The 22,214-nt window shown below is 36.3% G+C and overlaps 1 protein-coding gene across 2 annotated transcripts in view; it reads right to left on the reverse strand.

Annotated features, from left to right (window-relative positions):
- Window positions 1–22,214, reverse strand: part of cttnbp2nl.L (CTTNBP2 N-terminal like L homeolog) — a 74,796-nt gene that overhangs the window by 47,523 nt on the left and 5,059 nt on the right. The window lies entirely within an intron of this gene.

Consider the following 22,214-nt stretch of genomic DNA (forward strand, 5'->3'; position numbering starts at 1 on the left):
GGATTTTATCCAGATCTTGTCCAGGACGTAAAATTTTTGATCTTTACATTTACAATAAAGAAATGTGCACTTATGGCCAAAATTTTTACGTTCATTATTAATACAGTTTGCAATCCTGCTGAGTAAATGTTGTAAAACAACACTTCATATAGTCCATGTAACATCAAGTATGTGAGTCAAGATATACAAACTACTTATGCCATATGCTGCTATTGTTAAAAATAATTTGGCAGTGTGTGTGTATGTGTACGTGTGTGCGTGCGTGCGTGCGTATATATATATATATATATATATATATATATATATATATATATATATATATATATATATATATATATATATATATATATATATATATATTATATATATATATATATATATATATATATATATATATATATATATATATATATAGTATCGAAATGCGCCCCAGCACTCTCAATAGTGTAGTCAGGGTTGATCTCGGTGCACGCTCCTATGGGGGACCCCGTCACGTCCCCACTAGAAATATCCAGATAGAAGAATGAAGCAGCACACGATTCTTTGCAAAAGTGTATATTACAGATATAGCATCAATACAGCTGTATTGATGCTATATCTGTAATATACACTTTTGCAAAGAATCGTGTGCTGCTTCATTCTTCTATCTGGATATATATATATATATATATATATATATATATATATATATATATATATATATATATATATATATATATTTATATATAATACACAAAAGCCATGAATATCCTGTAAATTATATCCTTATAAACGGTGAGTTCTGATGTCATCAGTTATAAATGGTGAGTTCTGATGTCATTTCTGTCACATGACTCACTGAAACTTGTGTATTATAATTAATAAAGTACCCCCAGTTGTAAAATATGAGGATATTAGAAGTTACCTCGGAGTTCCATGACCTGTATAAAAACACTCGGCCTTCGGCCTCGTGTTTTTATATGGTCATGAAACTCCTCGGTAACTTATAATATCCTTATATTTTACAAGAGGGGGTACTTTAGTCACTATATATCTTACACACACACGTGACACTTGCACTCTGAACCAGTCTTCAGAGCCATGACTATCCTGTAAATTATATCCTTATAAACAATGCTTAGTAAAATCACCAGCTTTAGTTGGTACTTAATAATGTCATTTGTGTTGTGACTCACTGAAAAAAAGTACCCCCTGTTGCAAAATAGAGTAGATCATATATGACTATATAGTCATGAAACTCCTCAGTAATTTACAATAACATTATATTTTACAGTAATGGGTACAATAATCTCAGAATAGTTATACATACATACAATAGTATACAATATAATATATGTATGATACATAATAATAAAATCAATATCAAATAGTGCCCCAAAACTATATTTTAGCAACTGGTACATTTTATGGTCTCCCCTCTGCTTTTGATCAGCTGAATTAGGAGTATTAAGTGTCTGTATACAGGCTCCCTAGCTATGTTAAAATGATCATATTCTCACTTCCTAAAAGAAAACAAAATGGTTTAGCTACAAAGCCATTTGGTGTTCAAAAGTATTTTCTTCTATTTTTAAGAAGCACCTATTTAAAGTCATTCAAATGAAATATGTATCATTAGTGAACTGCAGACTCATGAAATGAAACCTACTTATATATCTTTCCCCATAACATGATTCCATATATATATGCGTTAACTGTTTATGTCAAATTTATATGAAGGCCAAAAAGCATTACACATAACTTTATGTGTGGCCAGGACCATAAGTTATAAAATATAGTTAGCAATTCCATGTGAGATCAGATACTTAGCTGTATTTATTTACAAACAGAAAATTCCAGATAAATAAAAACACTATCTGAATGTCTATGTGCACCTGCCATATACATACACAGTATCTCTAGTTTGTAAACTGTTCACATAATTTAGTGCTGTTCTTATCTATTTGTCTTGTTATTGCCAAGTTAAGTGCTACAGACATCATTTGCTTTGCAGATCAACAATTCTGATTCCCAGTGGTAGATTAATGAGATGTGATGTCCCTTGCAAGGCCATGTATGAGTTAATGGAAGCTGTTTGAGTTTTTACATTTTTTTAGCTTATTTCACTAAAAATTGTCTATTTAAAATGTGAGTTTATTCGAAAATAAGAAAAAAAAAGACACAAATACAAATTTTGATAAACAGGACTTTCCGATTGTAGGCTTGACGAGCAGGGTCCTTGTTCCTACTTTGTACTTATTTATTGACATTGTAAGATTCTAAAATAAAGCATATACATGTAGCGCTTTACGTATAGTGCATATGTGTAATAAAGTTATACATACAATAATTTTTTATACACATATATATATGTATTTATTTATATTGACAAGGGCTAAGAAACATAATTAATTCGGCAATTTTGAATAAGATACTATTATCTTTAATGCACATATCTCATTAACAACATAGCTGTATTTATTTTCACATATTTATGCTACATGATCTTTGGGTCAGGAGGGTTGTACTGAGGTCACATCGTACATTTCAAGAACAATGATGCAAAAAAGGCATCTGAGATTAAATAAATATAACCACATACAACTTGCCCTATATTTATAAAGCTCGATATGACCTCTATTTTAGGTAAACGCTATCAACTTGCATACTGTATAATCCTTCATGGTCAAGCATTTGGGAGGTAACAGAAATGCAGAGCCGGTAACCCGTGTTCTATTATATTATATTATTTATTAAAATGAGGTTCAATGTTGATCAATGCAAGGTTATGCACTTTGGCAAAAATAATATGCAAGTTATACACGTGGGGGCACATTTACCTAGGGTCGAATATCGAGGGTTAATTAACCCTCGATATTCGACCGAAGTAAAATCCTTCGACTTCGAATATTGAAGTTGAAGGATTTAACGCTATTCCTATGATCGAACGAATAGAAGGATTTTATTCCATCGATCGAAGGATATTCCTTCGATCAGAAAATTGTTAGGAAATCTATGGGGACCTTCCCCATAGGCTAACATTGGCCTCCATAGGTTTTAGGTGGCAAACTAGGGGGTCGAAGAATTTTTTAAAGAGACAGTACTTCGACTATCGAATGGTCGAATAGTCGAATAATTTTTAGTTCGAAACGTTCGATTTGAAGTCGAAGTAGCCCATTCGATGGTCAAAGTAGCCATATTCGACCATTCGAAATTCAAACTATTTTTCCTCTATTCCTTCACTCAAGCTAAGTAAATGGGCCCCTAAATGGCAGTGTGTTTGGAGTTTCCTTCAATGTGAAGGATCTAGGGGTTTTTGTAGATAACAAATTGTCTAATTCTGGGCAGTGTCATTCTGTGGCTACTAAAGCAAATAAAGTTCTGTCTTGCATAAAAAAGGGAGGATTAATTCAAGGGATGAAAACATAATTATGCCTCTTTATAGGTCCCTGGTAAGGCCTCATCTGGAGTATGCAGTGCAGTTTGGATTCCAGTCCTTAAGATGGATATAAATGAGCTGGGGGGAGTGCAGAGACGTGCAACTAAACTGCTTTGAGGTGTGGAAGACCTAAATTATGAGGGTAGACTGTCAAGGTTAGGGTTGTTTTCTTTGGAAAAAAGGCACTTGCGAGGGGACATGATTACACTTTACAAGTACATTAGAGGACATTATAGACAAATAGCAGGGGACCTTTTTACCCATAAAGAGGATCACCGTACCAGAGGCCACCCCTTCAGACTAGACACTGTGTTCTTCACAGTCAGGACAGTGAGGTTGTGGAATGCACTGCCGGGTGATGTTATGATGACGGATTCAGTTAATGCCTTTAAGAATGGCTTGGATGATTTTTAAGACAGACAATATCAAAGGCTATTGTGATACTAAAGTCTATAGTTAGTATAAGTATGGGTAAATATAATTTGTGTGGAAGTAGGGAGGGGTGTGTGTATGGATGCTTGGTTTTCATTTGGAGGGGTTGGACTTGATGGATTTTGTCTTTTTTTCAACCCGATTTAACTATGTAACTATATATTATTGATAGTCTTACACAAAATATATAGCAAAGTTTTAAAGAAATGTATGAATCCAAACATTCAAATATGCCATGAACACAATAAGGTGTCTTTCACTGCCAATATAAAAAAAGAATTCGAGTTTTTTTTACATTGGAGTTTTTTCTTACGTTAGAAACCATTCCAGTTGTGAGTTCATTCGAGGTCTAGAAAAGCTCAAAAAAATCGACCTTTGATAAAGTATTAAATGCAGCAAAAGTGCAAGCATTCAACCAAAATGGTGCATCCCATATAAATAGCAAACTTTCATTTAATTTTACAAGCAACAATGGCCTTTCTATGTTGCCCTGTTAAATGGAGCCAATCAACACTGCCATCACTCTCTATGAATGGAACACATTCACATGGAAGTTAAAACGCACCCTGCTTAAAAAATATTATTTTTTGTCACAGAATAAATGTTGTCTGATGAGTTCTTTTTTTCAACAACATTGCGGTTTCCGCTTTAACACTCCATATCAGTATTCATTATGATTATCATGCTGTCAGGATGGCACAAGCTCCGAAAGCTTACTTTATAACACAGTGTTACATACGGATACCTGAGAAAGTCTGGCTCTATTAAACTTAATGAGGCCTGACTGAGTTTATGGTAGAAACTGACTGGCAAGGCTGTGTGCAATCACACTGCCTCGTAATAAGGTGATAAATGTATTCTGTATTGCTAAAACAAACTCAAGTCAGCAGGATGAGAAGAGATTTATATCTGCCTCACAGAATTTTTCACAGACTATTTATACAAGGACCCATCCTAGATCAACTGGAATGGGCTTTTGCATTTTTTTTTTATTAAGGCCTTTTTAATCATAATTTACAGTGGTGGTCATAATACTTTCATTAACTAACTAGTGCACAAACCTGTACTCGTAATTTGTGGATCCAAGCAAATGCCAGAGGGGTTATTATAAGATGTCATAGATAACTACTATTTACTGGGCATATGAGGAGGGGCTGTTTGGGCCTCTGTGAACTTGACACCCCAGACCTAAGCCTAGACTTAAGTCCAGACCTACTAGAACATATGTACCAATTTGAGAATACACTTGAAGTCACCAGGTAAACTGGGGACCAAGCAACTTAGTGGCCTTGTAAATGAAGGGGACCCTTGGAAAAAAATCCACCATATGTAATAAAATAGGCAGTTTGCTCAGGTGCTTTTAAACAGGAGACCTGTAAATGCTACTTGCTGAAAATTTGTTATTGGTAATTAGACCTGAAGCAAAAGTTGCACCTTTTATTACATAATCTTCCTTGTCTTTGTGGAGCTTCATTACCAAAGGACCAATGCCTTAATACTGTCAATCTTTACCATTATTGTCCCTTAGCTGCTCTTTAAAGCAAATGCCAGTTGCAAGATTCAATATATTACTAGTAGTATCCACATACCATCCTGTCCATGATCTCATTATTAAACCCAGGTTACGGTATTATTGCAAAGTTGAATCTCTATATGCTTCTATAAAAAGTCCTACTCTTTTGGGAAGGCTTTCAACTAGATGTCGGAACACTGCTTGTGAGATTAGTTTTCGTTTAGCCACAAGATCATTAGTAAGGTTGGGCACTGATGTTGGATAGCTAGTCTGGTTCACAGTCCACGTTCCAATTCATTCCACAAGTGTCAATTTGGATGAGATCAGGACTCTGGGCAAACCAGTCAAGTTCTTCCACTCGTATGTCAGCTATCCTAATTTCCAAATTTCAGACTAATGAGTGGTTAGTACTAGGGGTTGTACAACTCACACTAACACTAATAAGAGCAAACGAATAAATTGTTTACATTGTACCTATTTCCCTTTCCCTAAAAAATATATATATATATATATATATATATATATATATATATATATATATATATATATATATATATATATATAGATAGATAGAGCTCCAATAAAAACCACGGCAAACAGGTCTTTGTTATTGTGTCAAAAATCAAAATTTATTTATCAACATTGGGCTCTGTAGGTCGAGCCATCTTACTCCTGAAGACGGCTCGACCTACAGAGCTGAAACGTCGATAAATAAATTTGATTTTTGACACAATAACAAAGACCTGTTTGGTGCGGTTTTTATTGGAGGTATTATACTATTTTGTACGAACTGGCACTGGACTCTTACTTGCCGTGTGCACCAGCTCCAGTTTTTATATATATATATATATATATATATATATATATATATATATATATATATATATATATATATATATATATTTAGGGACCCCACCTGAGGAAGGTTCCAGTATGTGAACCAAAACGTCGGAATAAAACATTTTTTCATTTTTTGCACTAACAAGTCCTATGTGTGCGGTTTTTGTGGAGATATGTACAAGCTAGTAATTTAACCAGCACCTGGGCAGTTGCCTTAATTGAAGAGTGTGCTCCAGTTTTTGGACTTGCTATATATATATATATATATATATATATATATATATATATATATATTTATTTAGGGAAAGGGAAATAGGTACAATGTAAGCAATTATTCTTTTGCTCTTATTAGTGTTAGTATGTTAAATATATACATATATATTTGTAATTAAAATATAGACAGAATACAGTTTCTACACAAGTCCTTTTTATTTTGCTCATGTTTAAAGCGAGTGTATATTGCCCCTTTAGGCTAATGGCACAGAGGGAAGGTCACCAGTATTTTTTCACCCATGTCTATGTGCTCCCATCCTCTCCTTCTACTTGATGCACTGGCATGCTTGGCATCAGCCTGTGAGCAAATACACAGAGTAGAGAGTGGATTTTGGGGCAAAAGCACAAGCGTATGCATTGCAACTCTATATTCCGCTCTGTATGTGCGCTAAGGCACCGAGAAGGAGTGGATATAGTGCAGCACCTCTGTGTGCCATTAGCCATAAGCCCACAAATGACACAATCTTTAAAAAGAGATAGAAAGATATAAGTCTCAGAGAAATTGCTTGTGTGCCTGGTATGACAAGGTAGATAAGCAGCCCTTCCAAATCAAAATAAAACACAAAAATACCAGCACATTCCTGTATGTTTACTCAGCCATGTTTTGCCATTTACAATAAAAACTTATCATAGGAATGAAAAGGACGGCAGTGCTCATCTGCCAGTATGTGTTTGTATAACCCGATAAATAAGGTTAGAAAAGCAGAAATTGTATGTGGAATTTGTTCCTAAGTATCCTGCGGATGTAAACAGAGATAGTTCTAGCAACTTCTCATTAGAAGGAATGTGCAATAACATTCAGCCTTTTTATTAAAATTGATATTAACACAATGATCCAACAAAACTGCTCACTGAGCTGTATGCCAGTTATACTATATTTGATAGGACTCTGATCATTACTAGACACAGATATGTGGCAGCACTTGACTGAAATACATGTATTGTTTGTTAAAAGATACATTTTCCCTAACATTGTTTTAACCTGGCCAAGAAGCTCAGTGGGGCTTCCATTTAAAAAGACTCTTTGTCTCATATTATAACATCCTTCTGTCTAATTGCCAAGTCGGGATAACGAATTGCTATTTTATCCACTGTTGGCAGTGGAATATCTTATTCTCAGGAATTGCCCGATCCCTCAAGAATACAGAGGTTGCTGTGCTTTTAAAGTTTCAAAATATAAAATGTACAGGAAGCTCAGCCTTATGCCTCAAATAACACATTTCTCATTTATAACTAATTACTCTACTTTCCACTCACTGCTCCATGCGAGGCAAGACCCTCCTACACCTGAAATATAAGCCTTCACACAAGCTGCTATGGCTAATAGCACACACACAGCCTTCCTGCTCTGCTTTTCTACCTCTTTCTAAGTAATTTTGATCTCCTGGGGCCCTTTTCCACTCAGCTTACTAAAAGCTCAGAGCACACACACCAGGATCTTTTGTAAACGGAGTACATGGCCCGAGGCCACAAAACGTCATGTAGCTGTCTTTTCCCAACCATTATTCTGTTCAGGAAGGTTTAATGTTTAATAGACTAGAGAAGAACACTAAAAAGAAGATAAAATACATACAATGCATATGATATAATCCCCACACAGGACAGTAAGGTACAGTTAGCATGTGTTTGTTTTGTATTTTGTGGAAGAAACGGCACAGTTCATGTTTAGTATGTCCTTTTTTAACCATCTCCAGTAAATCCAGCTGATGCCTTGAAAATTACAGTCCAGTTTAAAACCTAAGGATGAACTTATTATAATTGATGTTTAACTGATGCTCTGATGTTAAACCTATATCTGAAACCCCAGCCACAAAGTTATGACTGCTGTATTTACGCATAAAAAATGTAAAATCAAGTAGGTACTACCATATGGATCTCGGCCTGCAGAGAAACGCAGGCAGAGAATCTGCTGCTCCTCTTCTGCTCGGCTGCCTGAACCCAGGATGATTACCTCTGCATAGGTGCAGGCAGAGGTGGTGTATTTGGCTCCAAAAGGCGAAATTTTGCATTTTATGCAGAAATCCACTGTGTCTGCCCGCACCTGTGCGGATGTTATGATTCTGGGTACAGCCAATGCAGCAAGAGAGGAGCGCGGGGGCTAGCCTTAGGATGAAATCGTTATACACATCATTACCTCCACTCGGGTGCAGGCAGACGTGGCAGATTCTAGTGCGAAATGCAAAATCTTGCGTCTCAGTCAGTGCCAAAATCCGCCATGTCTGCCTGAACCCAAGTGGCGCTATAGATTCCAGGTGCAGGCAGCGCAGCAGATGAGGAGCAGTGGAGCAGCAGATTCTTGGCCTGTGTTTCTTCACAGGTCAAGAGTTGTATAGTTTGGCCCTAGCCTAACATTCTCAAAGGAGAAGTACATCCATTTGCCCCTTAATAAGACAACTTTACAAAACCTTACATATTGTTTTCAGATACAATTAAATGTGAGCTTTTATGGTAACACCCTTAAAACACAAACATACTGACAGAAGTAAGACAGTTATAATATTGTGCAGCATCAGAAAGAAGAGCTGTATACACAATCTAAATATAATAGAAATTTAAACTATGACAAGCATCTCTCTCTTCCAGCCAAATTAAACAGCCTTTGTGTTAAACAAACTATGGGACTGATTATCAGTGATACTCCAAATACCAGATTGTTAAGAGTTTGCTTATGCAGTGATACATATATATATAATGTATAAACAAACAAGGGAAATTTACTTTGAAAGCAGCTAGTAAGTTGCAGGTAAAACTTAGTCCCTTTGTAAAATGAAGCAATAGAATTCTTAATGAATCAGATGACGTAGTTGGCCAGCTTAAATATATTGCAATATATGGACAAACAATCCCTGTTTTGTTTAAAGGATAAGGCATTTTTCAGTAGCAGTATGCACAAAATGTCTCTGTCTTAAATATATTGATAATGGGTTGAGTGCAGAGGACCTCTGACATTTTACAAACACTTCTGAATGAGTCAAAAAAATTGTGTAGGTAGAAGACATGGGGTCAATTTATAAAGGTTCTGCATTTGTTTAGACTTGTTTTACAAGTTGGAACAATTTGCATCACGGAGTGACATGTTGGAGGCATAATACTCGAATTGCAGCTAAACATAGTGGTGTTCAACTACTTAGAACTCTGATAAATATATGGATTTATTAAACATTTGTAGCATGTATGCTAACATTTTAACTGCTGGAAATCATTCTGCCATCTGAGTAAATCTGCCCATAGGCTTCCTTGTGGGTCCCGAAGCTTAGGGTTTGTAGCTGAGCATTAAGCAGACCTCCTGTAGGACATCAGATCTTGCCAAAGCCAGCAAGAAAAACCAGTTCACAGTATAAAGAAATTCTGATTTCAATGAGGAAACATAAGAATAACATAGATACCCTGACTAAAACTTCTTCATCATAAATTTAATAAGGTTTCTAAAAAAACAAAAAAAAAACAACAGCTGTAATTCCTTATTCTTAGTTATAAGTGGCATCAGGTACCTTACAAGTCTTAATCCAAATGCAACATATTAATGATTTAAATACCAGGGGGTATTTACAAAGAATATTTCCTATGGCATATTTTCACTGCCAAACATGTATTATAATAAGTTAGTAAATGCCCATTGCTGTCAACTAATATGCATGGGTTGATGGTTGCACAGTTTTACAGCTACTTATCACCTCATAAAAAGTGAGGTAAAATATACATGTAAATAAACGGCACCGGGTGCATTCCTATTGTGTATTTTTGTTAATGCCTTGCTTTCAGTAATAAATATAATGGGTATTCCCGTGAGAAGATTAGGTACTTTTGTACCTGTATTGTTTGGTTTCCTAAACTATTTTAATAGCATACCTGAACAATGCTTACTGAGATGGGCCTACAATTTCACTTCAATGTAGCTCATTGATCCTCTGAGCCTGCTTAACTAGTTAAACTAGCTTTACTAATCTCTGTCCACTTGTATTAAATGGGCTTAACACAGCAAATATTAAAAGCCTAAACGAGTGTAGGCTGCTAAGAGTTAAAATTAGGAATTGGCAAATTTTTTCGCCTTGTTTTGCCTTGGAAATGACGACCATAGACTTGTATGGCTTTACGCCATGCGTCAAAATTTTTTTTGACTCCCATAGACTTTAATGGACGTCGCTGACATTTCGCCGGCGTCAAATTTTTGGCGAAACTAAGGGGGTCAAATTCACCCAAGCCTATTTATAATTCAACAAAAGCCAGGGGATATATACTAGTTATTTCTGTACTTCACTTGTATTAACTTTCAAGATATCTGTTATTTAAAGGACATCAAGGGGCAAATTTATCAAGGGTCGAATTCCGAAGTAGAAAAAACTTCAAAATTCGTCCATCGAATTGGAATACTTCGACTTTGAATATCGAATGTCGAAGTTTTTTTTTACATTGAATTTGGCCCCCCCTCCCAGAGCTGCTTCAGAAGGAGAGAAATGACACTTTAGACTTCAATATTAGAAAAACCGTCACACATAGAAAATAGAAAGTCATTGGAAAAAGTCGTTATTTCTGGTGCTCTATCTGAAAACAACCATTACCATTAAGGATGGTAAGTTTAAGATTATTTAGAATAGAGTAGAGGAAATTCAGGGTGTCATGTGATAAAGGTCTCTGTTGACACTGAAACGCTGGTTCAATAAACTTCAATCACCTGTGAGACGGTGACCATAATAAACTCACTGAAGCTTTATACATACCTGTACATCATTAAACTTTTCAGGACCTGATGACCCTTGAAATTATAAAAAAGGAGGCTTCCTTTTGAGGAGTTTTTTTTTTTTTTTTTTTTTTTGCAGCGAGCACTAAAGTGGTCACTGTAGACAAAAAGTGAAGTGATTCTACTGCAGATTGAGAAAGGGTTGGATGCCTCTTTTTTTTTAAAGCAAATTAATTGAAATTAACTTTTAATACAAAGTTGACCACACTAGATAATGTGTGGGCCGGTAATTGCTGTCTCTTGATTTGATGAATTCAGGATGTTCTTAATCTTGAAATAATTATATTACAGCATTAAAATTGGGTGGGTATAAAATGATTAGCGGAAAATTTTAAGGGCATTGTGAGACAAGGTGTCATCCATCTCCGGCGAGAGAGAGAAAATGACAATCCACTTTCTTTCCCTCCAAAAAGCTCTGTGCCCTTGTGTACAAATATAATACAGGTATGGGACCTGTTATCCAGAATGCTTGGGGACCTGTTTTTTTTTCCGGATAACGAATCTTTCTGTAATTTAGATCTTGGTACCTTAGGTCTACTAGAAAATCATGTAGGCTGGGTTTGCTTCCAATAAGGATTATTAATAGCTTAGTTTGGCTCAAGTACAAGCTACTCTTTGGTTTTTTTTACTGAAAAAAAGCAAATCATTGGTAAAAATTTGGATTATTGCCTTTCCGCAATTCAGAGCTTTGTGGATAACAGGTTTCTGGATAACGGATCCTATACCTGTATATTTTCACCAAAATACTCATATGTGAATAAACAGACATATGCTGTGTCTTTCTGACTTTGGTTGTGGAAGGAAGCAGATCAGGAGTACTCTCCCATGTATATGTCAGCGTCGAAAATGCCTTTAGCCATTTAAAGGGGTTGCCAGAATTTAAAGTTATCGAAATTAAAGGACCAATGATTCAAAATAACAAAAGCTCTACTTTACTTCCCATTTTTAAATGGCTAGTACAGATACATTCAAAATACATATGTTTATTGCTATGGTGACAGAGATTAAGAAGCAATGAACCATATGTGTCGCACCCTGTGTCTCGTCACTGACATCCGCCCTCAGACTTGGCTCCATTTCAGATCTGAAGTTTCAGTTCCGAGGTATAAACATTATATTGCATCACTGGACAGGACTTTACAAGGAAAGCAATGCCAACTCTCCACACCTCCGCCCACACTGTTCTGAATCACTGAGGTAACACCTGCCTTACCACTGAGATTTGGGACTAATGCAAAAATAGGCTAGACAGCCTCAAAGAAGCATATTACTTAAAGATACCATACAATAGACAATTATCCATTCATAAAGGTATTTGGCATTCAAGCAAATCTAGAAGGATCACTTGGTAAAGCCAAGCAAGTATTATGACATTCTTTATGATTGTATTCCTACTAGATGCCACTGTTTCACATATGTTGATAAAGAAATACTGATTTCAATAGCAATTACATTTTATAAATAATTAAAAAAAATGTTTAATTCTTGTATACTGGGTATTTTGGAAGGATGCTTAGAACTGCTTTTGAGTAGAGAATCCCTTATGCAAACTTAGTAGTGTTTTTGCAACTTATTTAGCGTTTAAAATGTTTGTGTTTTCTGAGATATTAGCATATTTAAACTGACAATATTAGGCTTTCGGCTTAGCAGCTCCGATTCAGAGCTATGGCGCAGATGCCTATAAGGTTAACTGACAACACAGATATCCTATCCGACAGATGCCACTCTGCACAGTTAACTTTCAGTGTCTGTTTTAGTTACTTGAGTCAGCATGAAGATTCCATGTCAGTACACTGACAGGACCCGATAGTTTGCCACCGTTGATTTAGAAAGCTGTGCTGAGCTAGAGGAAGCAGCAGTGTCAGCACAGCTTTAAAATATAAAGATACAAAAGAGAATGGTCTACTGGAGAGACAGTGCTTTAATAGTCAGTTACCCTACCACAACTTGAACAGCAGATCTGAATGGCAGCTGGTGAGTTGAAAGACTGATATTAGTCTAAAGTAGCTGCAAAAACTCACACAACTATTAAATATAGAAAATACATAAAATACAAAAGTGCTTTAAAAGCACTGATTTTAAAGTTTTATACCTCTGCATAAAAACAATTCCATTGTCCCCTCGGTATGCAGTCTATGGTACAATTCATATATCATGTAGCTTGACTGTAAAAAACAGAGAAAAATGTTTCTAGTTCTACAAGCTTGAAGCCACTTGTGCATAACAGGCTCAGAGAACACATAAAATGGATCTAGTTTGTTAGCAATGATGGATCAATCCTAGCAGCAACCATTATGTATTTAAGGTTAATTTTATTGGTGCCCAATGGTCAACAACCAAATAAAATATTACAAAAGTTTAGGGTTCTGACATATACTTTTAAAACCAAACTCCTACAAATTGATTGCATTTTATTGAACAAACATTATTTAAATTGTTCCTATTGCAAGGGGACCTTCACCTTTAAAGGGAATGTTCACATTTTAAAAAGCCCCACCATTTTGTGGGATTTAGCAAAATAAGCAGTTTCTAAATACATTAATGTGGCAAAATGGATCCTTTAAATATGATTAATAATTAAAGCCCCTGGTTACCACTAAGTGCCATTGGTCTTACTCCTACGTTGAAAGGGTCGCTGATCCCCCTCATTCACCATGTAAACACAGAGATCTGTAACTCTGCATGCCCATTCCCTATGCCTCTGTCCAGCACACTATGAGTTTGATGATGTGTGAGTGAATGAGTGCAGCCCAAGTATGCAAACTAGCCCATATTGTCCTAACAGAAAATTGACTTGCTGCCGATACCCCTAAGCTTGCACTTTAATCCTTAATAATATTAATGGATAATTTTTTGATAAATAATGGATTTTGAAATGTAATTCTTATACCACTTTGGTAGGAGTTTGAAAAAGGAGAACATATCCTTTAAATTAAATGTTATAAATTTGGCAGTTCTTATTTGGTCTTTAGATATCATTTTTGTAGTGTTTGTTCTTACATTATCTGCCTTCCCAGTTTAAAGGGCTATCAATCCACTGCCTGGCTGTGAGAGTACATTATACAATCAGAAAAAATGCAAATATAAGTTATATTATCTATATAATACACTAGGGTTATGAAGTAAAAAGTTGCAAAGTGTGCAACAGGTCATCTACAGCAAACAAACAGCAAGTACCATTTACTAGTTAGTTGCAAACATTGCATTGCTGAAAATGTTGTAGGCGTCATTTATAGATGGTGCTCAGGGTACAAAAAAATAGCACAAACTACCACATTTTTTACAGTTTGTATCCTGATCTTTGAGTGCAGGTTGAAATGTGCTGCAATCCTCATGAACACAGCACTGTCTGTGTTTGGCAGTGCTGTATATATGAGAGACGGGTAATAAGAGGCACAAAGCTACTTTTCATAACTGCTCAAATTATGGAGCACTGCTGGGAGCAGGGTTCAAAAGTGCCCTTTATTTAACTCCTAACATAAGGACAGGGCTGCCTTGTGCCACCAGGATGAAGCTCTGTAGTGATGTGTGGGTCTAGTTCTCCTTGTTACTCCTACATTTAGTAAAATGTTTTATTTATTGACTTTATAGATTACAAAATGCAGGCTTAGGGAAGCCTTGGGTCTCTTCTTCAGTTATTAGCATGTTTTGTGCTTGCATGGTTCTATTGCATGGTACTTAAGAGAAGAAAAGCCTACATCTGCTCTACACTTCCTGCAGTTGCATTGAAGTTGTCAGCCCGAATAAACAAGCAATAGAAGGTGGCCATGCATGCGTAAGGTCACACATACAGAATTTATCTGTTTGGCCTGCGGCCAATTGGACAAATACCATATAGAGGATACTCCAGTATATGGCCAGCTTTTAGTCAACGTAATTGTATGCATTGCACCTATAAACTATATAAATATATGAAGTCTGAACATCTAATTTAACATAAAAAAAGAAGATGAGTAAAAAGAAGAATTAAGGTTTAGAAAAGAATTAGGGTAGAAATGCTACACATTGTGTTTTGGGGTTCTGTAACAGCGCTTGGAAACCACCACCTTTTAGCAGGGAAGATCTGTGCATTGAAAGATGCCCCACTAGCTCCCCATCTTCTTTTCTGCTGATTCACTGCACTTGCTCTGTGGTGCTGTCATCTGAGTTTAGGTACTGACTCACAATATACTGAATATATAGAATATAAAATTCAAAATTTAAGGCTGATTATATTATGTACAGATTCTCATTACATGGCAGCTCAGTAAACAGTGCAATTCGCACTGGCATGTAATAAACAGCCCTATAGCATAAGCTTCTATGACGGGCAAAACCTCATTTTTTGCTTGATGCTTTTCAAAGAGCCCTAAGGTTAGCTTCTCGTCAGTTGCCCATAGCATATTGAGTATGTGCAGTTTCACTGACTCTTAACAAAATCCAAGATGGTGAACTCCTGTGTACAGCTTTGTAGGTCTACATCATTACTGTTATAGAGATGCTGGACCTTTGATTGGTGCAGTAAGTTTAGTAAAATACTGCATTCCTAGCCATATATTTATTTTTAATAACTACTTAAAGGAGGCAATTATGTGTGACCGTATCACTTTAAATAATACTGTAGAGTTTAGGGTTTGATGGTAAGATTTCCATAACAAGCAATTGGCTGTGTTTTCCATGTTTTATTTATCCTTTAATAGAATTAAGGTTTCTCCTAGAGGAAGAGAAAAATCTGCCTTCATAGATATTTTTAATATCAATTCAACATCACGCATCAAAGGACTGAATTGGTATCTAAAAATAACTGTTAGATTTAGCAAAACAGGATTCAAACTATTCTAAAAGAACTGTCCCTGTTGTGACACTTCTACAGAATGGTAAAATAAAGAGAAAAAACATAAATAGTCTCTCCCCCGAGGATTTCTATACATAATGGAAAAATCAACCCTAAGACTCTGGGTCATTCAGGAATACAAGGGAAAATAAACATTCAGAAATCCATTCAAGCCTATATTTAGCATGAAGACATACGGTGTCCATCAGATGTCCAAAATTGCTCACAAATTCACTACAACTGGAAACATACACCATGACTATAGACCAAGAATTTATGGACATACCATTAGGTATCCAAAAATGGAATTTGTGGTAAAGAAGCAGTTAAACAAGCAATCCTATTATTTCACAGAAGATAAGGCATGCTTATCCCTCTTAGTGATTTGGCTAAATGGTTTATGACCTTTAACCCTATGTAAACTTTTATGCTCTATTCATTTCTATGGGATTCTTAGAAGCATATTTATCAATGAATGAAAGTTAGAACTATTTGATAAATACTCGTACAAAAATCTCATAGGAATGAATAAAGCGTGGGTGAGTATTTATTTATTTAAATCAAAACTCACATTTTGTTAAAAATGCCCCTTATATACAGTGCTTAAAATAGATATAGGTGTGGACTATATAATCTTGGAACTCAACAGTATTGATACATGCCACATGTAAAAAGGTATGCTTATGATAACCAACTACTCTAATTTATAAGGATAACAGAAGTCACTAAATAACCTACAAAAGCAAAGGCCCCAGGACAAATTTTTTTTTACAAGTCACAGGAGGTCTTTAGTTTGTTAAAATGTAAATGATGTCCCTAAACGGTCCCACAGAGATTCACCTTCTGTCTGTGTTATAGCACAGATGTGATTTCTGCTGTCCTCTCAGAGAGAGAACTGTAGTGTTTAAGGGTCTGGCCACACAGGGAGATTAGTCGCCGCGAAGAAGAGGAGATTTGTCGACTGGCGACTAATCTCCCTGTGTGAGCAGACCCTTAAAAGTCCTACCCTATTGTTGCCACTATTAAGATAAATAGGCAATGCTGACTTCCATATACCCAGGCAATGCCCACTTAATGTAATTAGTTCATGCAGTATTGCAATTTCATTAATAATACTGCCCAACCATCTGACTATTTTTGGCACGTTGGGGGGCAATTTCAACAGACTGTTTTGTGATGCTACTGAACTCTAGTTGGGCGGTCCACATTTAAAATGCCATGTATCTTCACAGTGAGTGGATGGTGTGTCAGCAGATGAGACCTTTATATTCTACATCTCTGGAACATAAAGTGCTATTATCTGTAATAAGTAAAAGATCAAACCTACCCCACTTCTCTATTTGCTGAAGGTATCCATGCCATGAATTGTTCTTTTCGCCAATCAAGCATTTAAAAAAATGTATAGAAATAATTTTACCTGATTATTTTGTGTATTCATTTTATATATATGTATTTTATAAAATAATTCAAAATAATGTCTATACATTTTTTGAAATGCAAAAAGAACAATATATATACTGTAATAGGATATAGATATAATGGCACCTTTTCAAGCAACAGAACTTTCATTGTAGCATAAATTCTTCAGATGCCACTTCTATGTGTGGTGACATGCATGGTAACACAAACCAGTCAGGCCATACAATTCAGCAATATATAATTAACTTGGTATACAAAAGATCCATTTCATAACACTGGTTTATCCTCTAACCAGATTGGAACTACATAAAATAGCAGACAGGAGTCTACTCCTGCCGCAGAAGAGAGAACCATTTTCCTGTTCTTACATTTATAGATAAAATGTAAAAGCTGAAACATTTTAGAGTTGGCAGCTAATTTGTCAGTGTATGGGACACTCCAACAGACTTACTTAACCAATATCTAACCAACAATAGGGCAGATATCAATTGGGAAGCTTTTTGACTTTGCTGTTGGATGGAGGGCTGCGTCAGCATGTTGATGCAGTCTCTGTCTTCACAGCCTGCATAGTAGAAATTTCATATTCATGCTAGGATCAGCCCAATATTGCATACCTCAAGATGGCTGTATTGGTGAAAGATCCTCATTTGGGACTTTGACAAAGGAGTGGATCTTCGCGTGTATGTCCAGCTTAAAGGAAAACTATACCCCCCAAACAATGTATGTCTCTATTAAAAGATACTGAGTAAAACAGCTCATGTGTAAAACCCTGCTTTGTGTAAATGAACCATTATCATAATAATATACTTTTTTAGTAGTATGTGCCATTGGGTAATCATAAATAGAAAATTGCCATTTTAAAAAATAAGGGCCGCCCCCTGAGATCGTACGATTCCCTGTGCACACATACAAACCACATGTTAGGTCACATGAGCCAATTAACAGACAGAGTTCTGCCTTTTGCTTCCTCACTTCTTCCTGTTACAGTTAGTGTTGTAGTATTTCTGGTCAGGTGATCTCTGAGGCAGCACAGATAGAGTCACGAAATGGTGGTTCAAGGCAAGAGATGTAAAAGGGCAATATTTATGTAAATATATATTCCAGTTTGGTAAGATTCTTTAATATGTCATTCAATTTGATATAAACTATCTGTTGCTTAAGTATTAATTGTGGGGGTATAGTTTTCCTTTAAGAGTTAAAATAGCCTGTATTGTAAAAGTCAAGTATAGAAAACAAGAAAACCATGAGAGTATTCATGGAGAAGGAAACTGAAATGTACTGCTTTGTATGTATGTGTCACTGTGATGTATAGGAGTATTTGAAACCATCAGTAATCAGACCTCTAAAAATAGCCTGTGACTCAGAATATACTGTTCCCGTTGAGACAGCTACACGTCTGCTGTTTAAAACACGTTCACCATGGCTTTGACAGCAATAACAGTGCGAGGTGCCCACATCTCCTGATTCAGACATATTAAGCAACACCCTTAGAAATAAGCAGAAGGGAGAGCTGCTTGATGAAGATGGAATCATCACTGTTTAGAGCTCATATGCATGGGTGCAAGATTCATGCCTTTTTGCTGCTTTCTGACTGCATTTTAAGCAAAAAAAAGTTGCAATACAAATTAAAGTAAAGTAATTAAAGTGAGCAACAGTCACAAACGTTTGAGTGTCTTTTCTTTCTCTCTCTCTCTCTCCCGCTCCAACATTTGTGTCTTTTCTTAACTCTCTCCTGAAGGTTTGAGTGTCTCTCTCTCCTGAAGGTTTGAGACTCATTCTCTCTCCAAAACGTTTGAGTGTCTCTCTCCCCCGAAGGTTTGAGCCTCTCTCCCGAACATTTGAGTCTCTCTCTCCCCAATGTTTGAGTCTCTCCCAAACGTTTCAGTCCCTCTCTCTCCCCCAAAGGTTTTAGTCCCTCTCTCTCTCTCTCTCTCTCCTGAATGTTTCAGTCCCTCTATCTCTCCCGAACGTTTCAGTCCCTCTATCTCTCCTGAACGTTTCAGTCCCTCTATCTCTCCCGAACGTTACAGTCTCTCTCTCCCCCGCACGTTTGAGTCTCTCTCCCGAACGTTTGAGTCTCTCTCTCTCTCCCGAACGTTTGAATCTCTCGCTCTCCCGAACGTTTGAATCTCTCGCTCTCCCGAACGTTTGAGTCTCTCTCTCTCCCGAACGTTTGAGTCTCTCTCTTTCCCGAACGTTTTGAGTCTCTGTCTGCCGAACGTTTGAGTCTCTCCCGAACGTTTGAGTCTCTCTCCCAAATGCTCGAGTCTCTCTCTCCCGAATGTTCAAGTCTATCTCTCTTCCGAACATTTGAGTCTCTCTCTTTCTCTCTTCCCCCACATACAGTGCATTAATGTAAGCGTCTATACACACAAACACACGTGCGTGTGTGTATACACACATACAAATGGTACAAACTAAATTACATTAATAGATCTACATAATAAATTTAAGGTTGGTTGAATGCATATTCAATTTTAACCATAATTTGCATATGCAAAAACAAATTAGGATAAGGAAGAAGTGGAAAAATACATGACCAGACAATAAAATGTATAATATAACCGAAAGTTAAGTTTAGTGCATCGCTATAAAAATTCTATTGCTCCTTCAAAAATCACTTTATATGAATTGTGATTTATTTTTGCCCTCATGTTTACACATCAAAAAACTAATTTAGTAACAGGTGCTAAACTGTAACAGTACAGTTACCAGCAGCAATCAATAAACAATTAGTTATCATCCGTAGACAAATTAAAGTAAAGATCTCATTGGTGTCTACAGGCAACTGCAGTCGTGCACTTTAACACCAACACGTGATTTTCAGTTTACATTTTGCCTACGATTAAGAAGTTCTTGAGTTTAGCTGAAGCATTTAGTTTAAGCATATTTTCTAGTAATTTACTGTGTGTGTATTCATACAGACCTTCTCTGTTTATATCACATTGGCTGTGGCTTAACTGAAGAAAAATTAATGTCCATGTGTGAGGTATGTGTATTTTCTTCCTAAGGCTCAGTCTTTAAAGGAGAAGGAAAGCTACTGAAGCAGTTCATGTCAATAGATTAGCCACAATAGTGCAAGCTATAACACTATATTTATTCTGCAGAATGCTTTACCATACCTGAGAAAAAAACTCTAGAAGTGTTCTCTGTTTGTTTAGGATAGCGGCTGCCATATTGGCTTTGTGTGACATCACTTCCTGCCTGAGTCTCTCCCTGTTCGCTCATAGCTCTGGGCTCAGATTACAGCAGGGAGGGGAGGAGGGAGGGGGAGAGGAGCAAACTGAGCATGCTCAAGGCCGTGCCCTGGAGGTTTAAGCTGAAAACAGGAAGTCTGATACAGAAGCCCATATGTACACAATAGAAGGAAAGAAATGCAGTGTTTCTTTTGACAGAGGACTCAAAGCAGCATTACATTGAGGGTTTACTGGTGTATTTATATAGACCTTTCCAATAAAGCTTACTTAATTTTAGCCTTTCCTTCTCCTTTAAAGTTCCATATGCGCAGAAATTTTGAACAAAGAAAATTGAGTGTATCATTAGTGAAACAAGCTAATTTGAATCACTGAATTCAGAGGTCACACAGGGCCTTTGTACAGTAGTCCCTGAGCTATACTTGAACTACAACTCTGAATTCCATGCCACACTTTGCAAGATGTAGTCCAGGAATAGCAAGTGTATTATGGGTTAGAATTCCTGACACGTTTTAGTCGGGTAACATACTGTATTTCATTTGATACATTGCAAGATGCATTTCCAGATTTTGGGAGATGTTTTACTGTGCTATAAACTTGCAGACTCCAGTTTGGAAATCCCATAACAGGTAGCCATTTTAGTACAGCTATGGTATCTGTTATCCAGAAAGCTCAGAATTATGGAAAGGCCATCTCCCATGGCCATCTTCCATTTTATCCAAATTTTTAAAACGGATTTCCTATTTCTTTGTAATAATAAAACAGTGCCTTGTACTTGATCCAAACTAAGATATTATTAATCCTTATTGGAAGCAAAACCAGCCTATTGAGTTTATTTAATATTTACTTGATTTTCTAGTAGAGTTAAGGTACAAAGATCCAACTGATGGAAAGATCCGTTATTTGGAAAACCCCAGCCCTTGATCATTCCGGATAACAGGTCCCATACCTGTACTTTTAGTACATATGTAATGTCACAAGTGTAACTTTGGCTGTACAGTATACTCATATTTGCAGTTAGTTACTGGTGGAGGACTGCAAGGGAATCAAGTCATTTAGTTAGGGTCACATTATCCTTTATTATGGATAAGTCTTTCAGTAATGCATATAATATTAACTTCATAGACTCCTTAATAATACTGGACCAATACTGCAACCAATAAGTGATAAACCTAAGCATAATAAAAGTAAAAATATAATTTAGTTCACATGGGTTACTGCCCAGGTTCAAGTTCGATATGTAAGGCATTATTTATGAGAAGTGATTGCAGCAGTAACTATAGCTGATGCTGCTGCTCTCATGTGAGTAAACATCTGAGATCATTATGGGATCTGTCATCATTTTATACATGTCATTTCTGAAAGATTATGACTTGTAGCTAAGGGTGCTGAGTGATGTAAAAGCACAAGCAAGGCCTAATTGGCTCTTCAAGCTGCATGGGCTGTTCTGGGAGTGAAGAGCTAACATAGTAATATTATCCATGATATACTTTGAGTAATTTTATGACCTCTATTTGTAAAGCAGCAACATATTTTCATAATTCTAATCAGTCCCTTTCCCTAGTTGAGCTACATTC

This window comes from Xenopus laevis, chromosome 2L (assembly GCF_017654675.1).
Source record: "Xenopus laevis strain J_2021 chromosome 2L, Xenopus_laevis_v10.1, whole genome shotgun sequence".
Taxonomy (NCBI): domain Eukaryota; kingdom Metazoa; phylum Chordata; class Amphibia; order Anura; family Pipidae; genus Xenopus; species Xenopus laevis.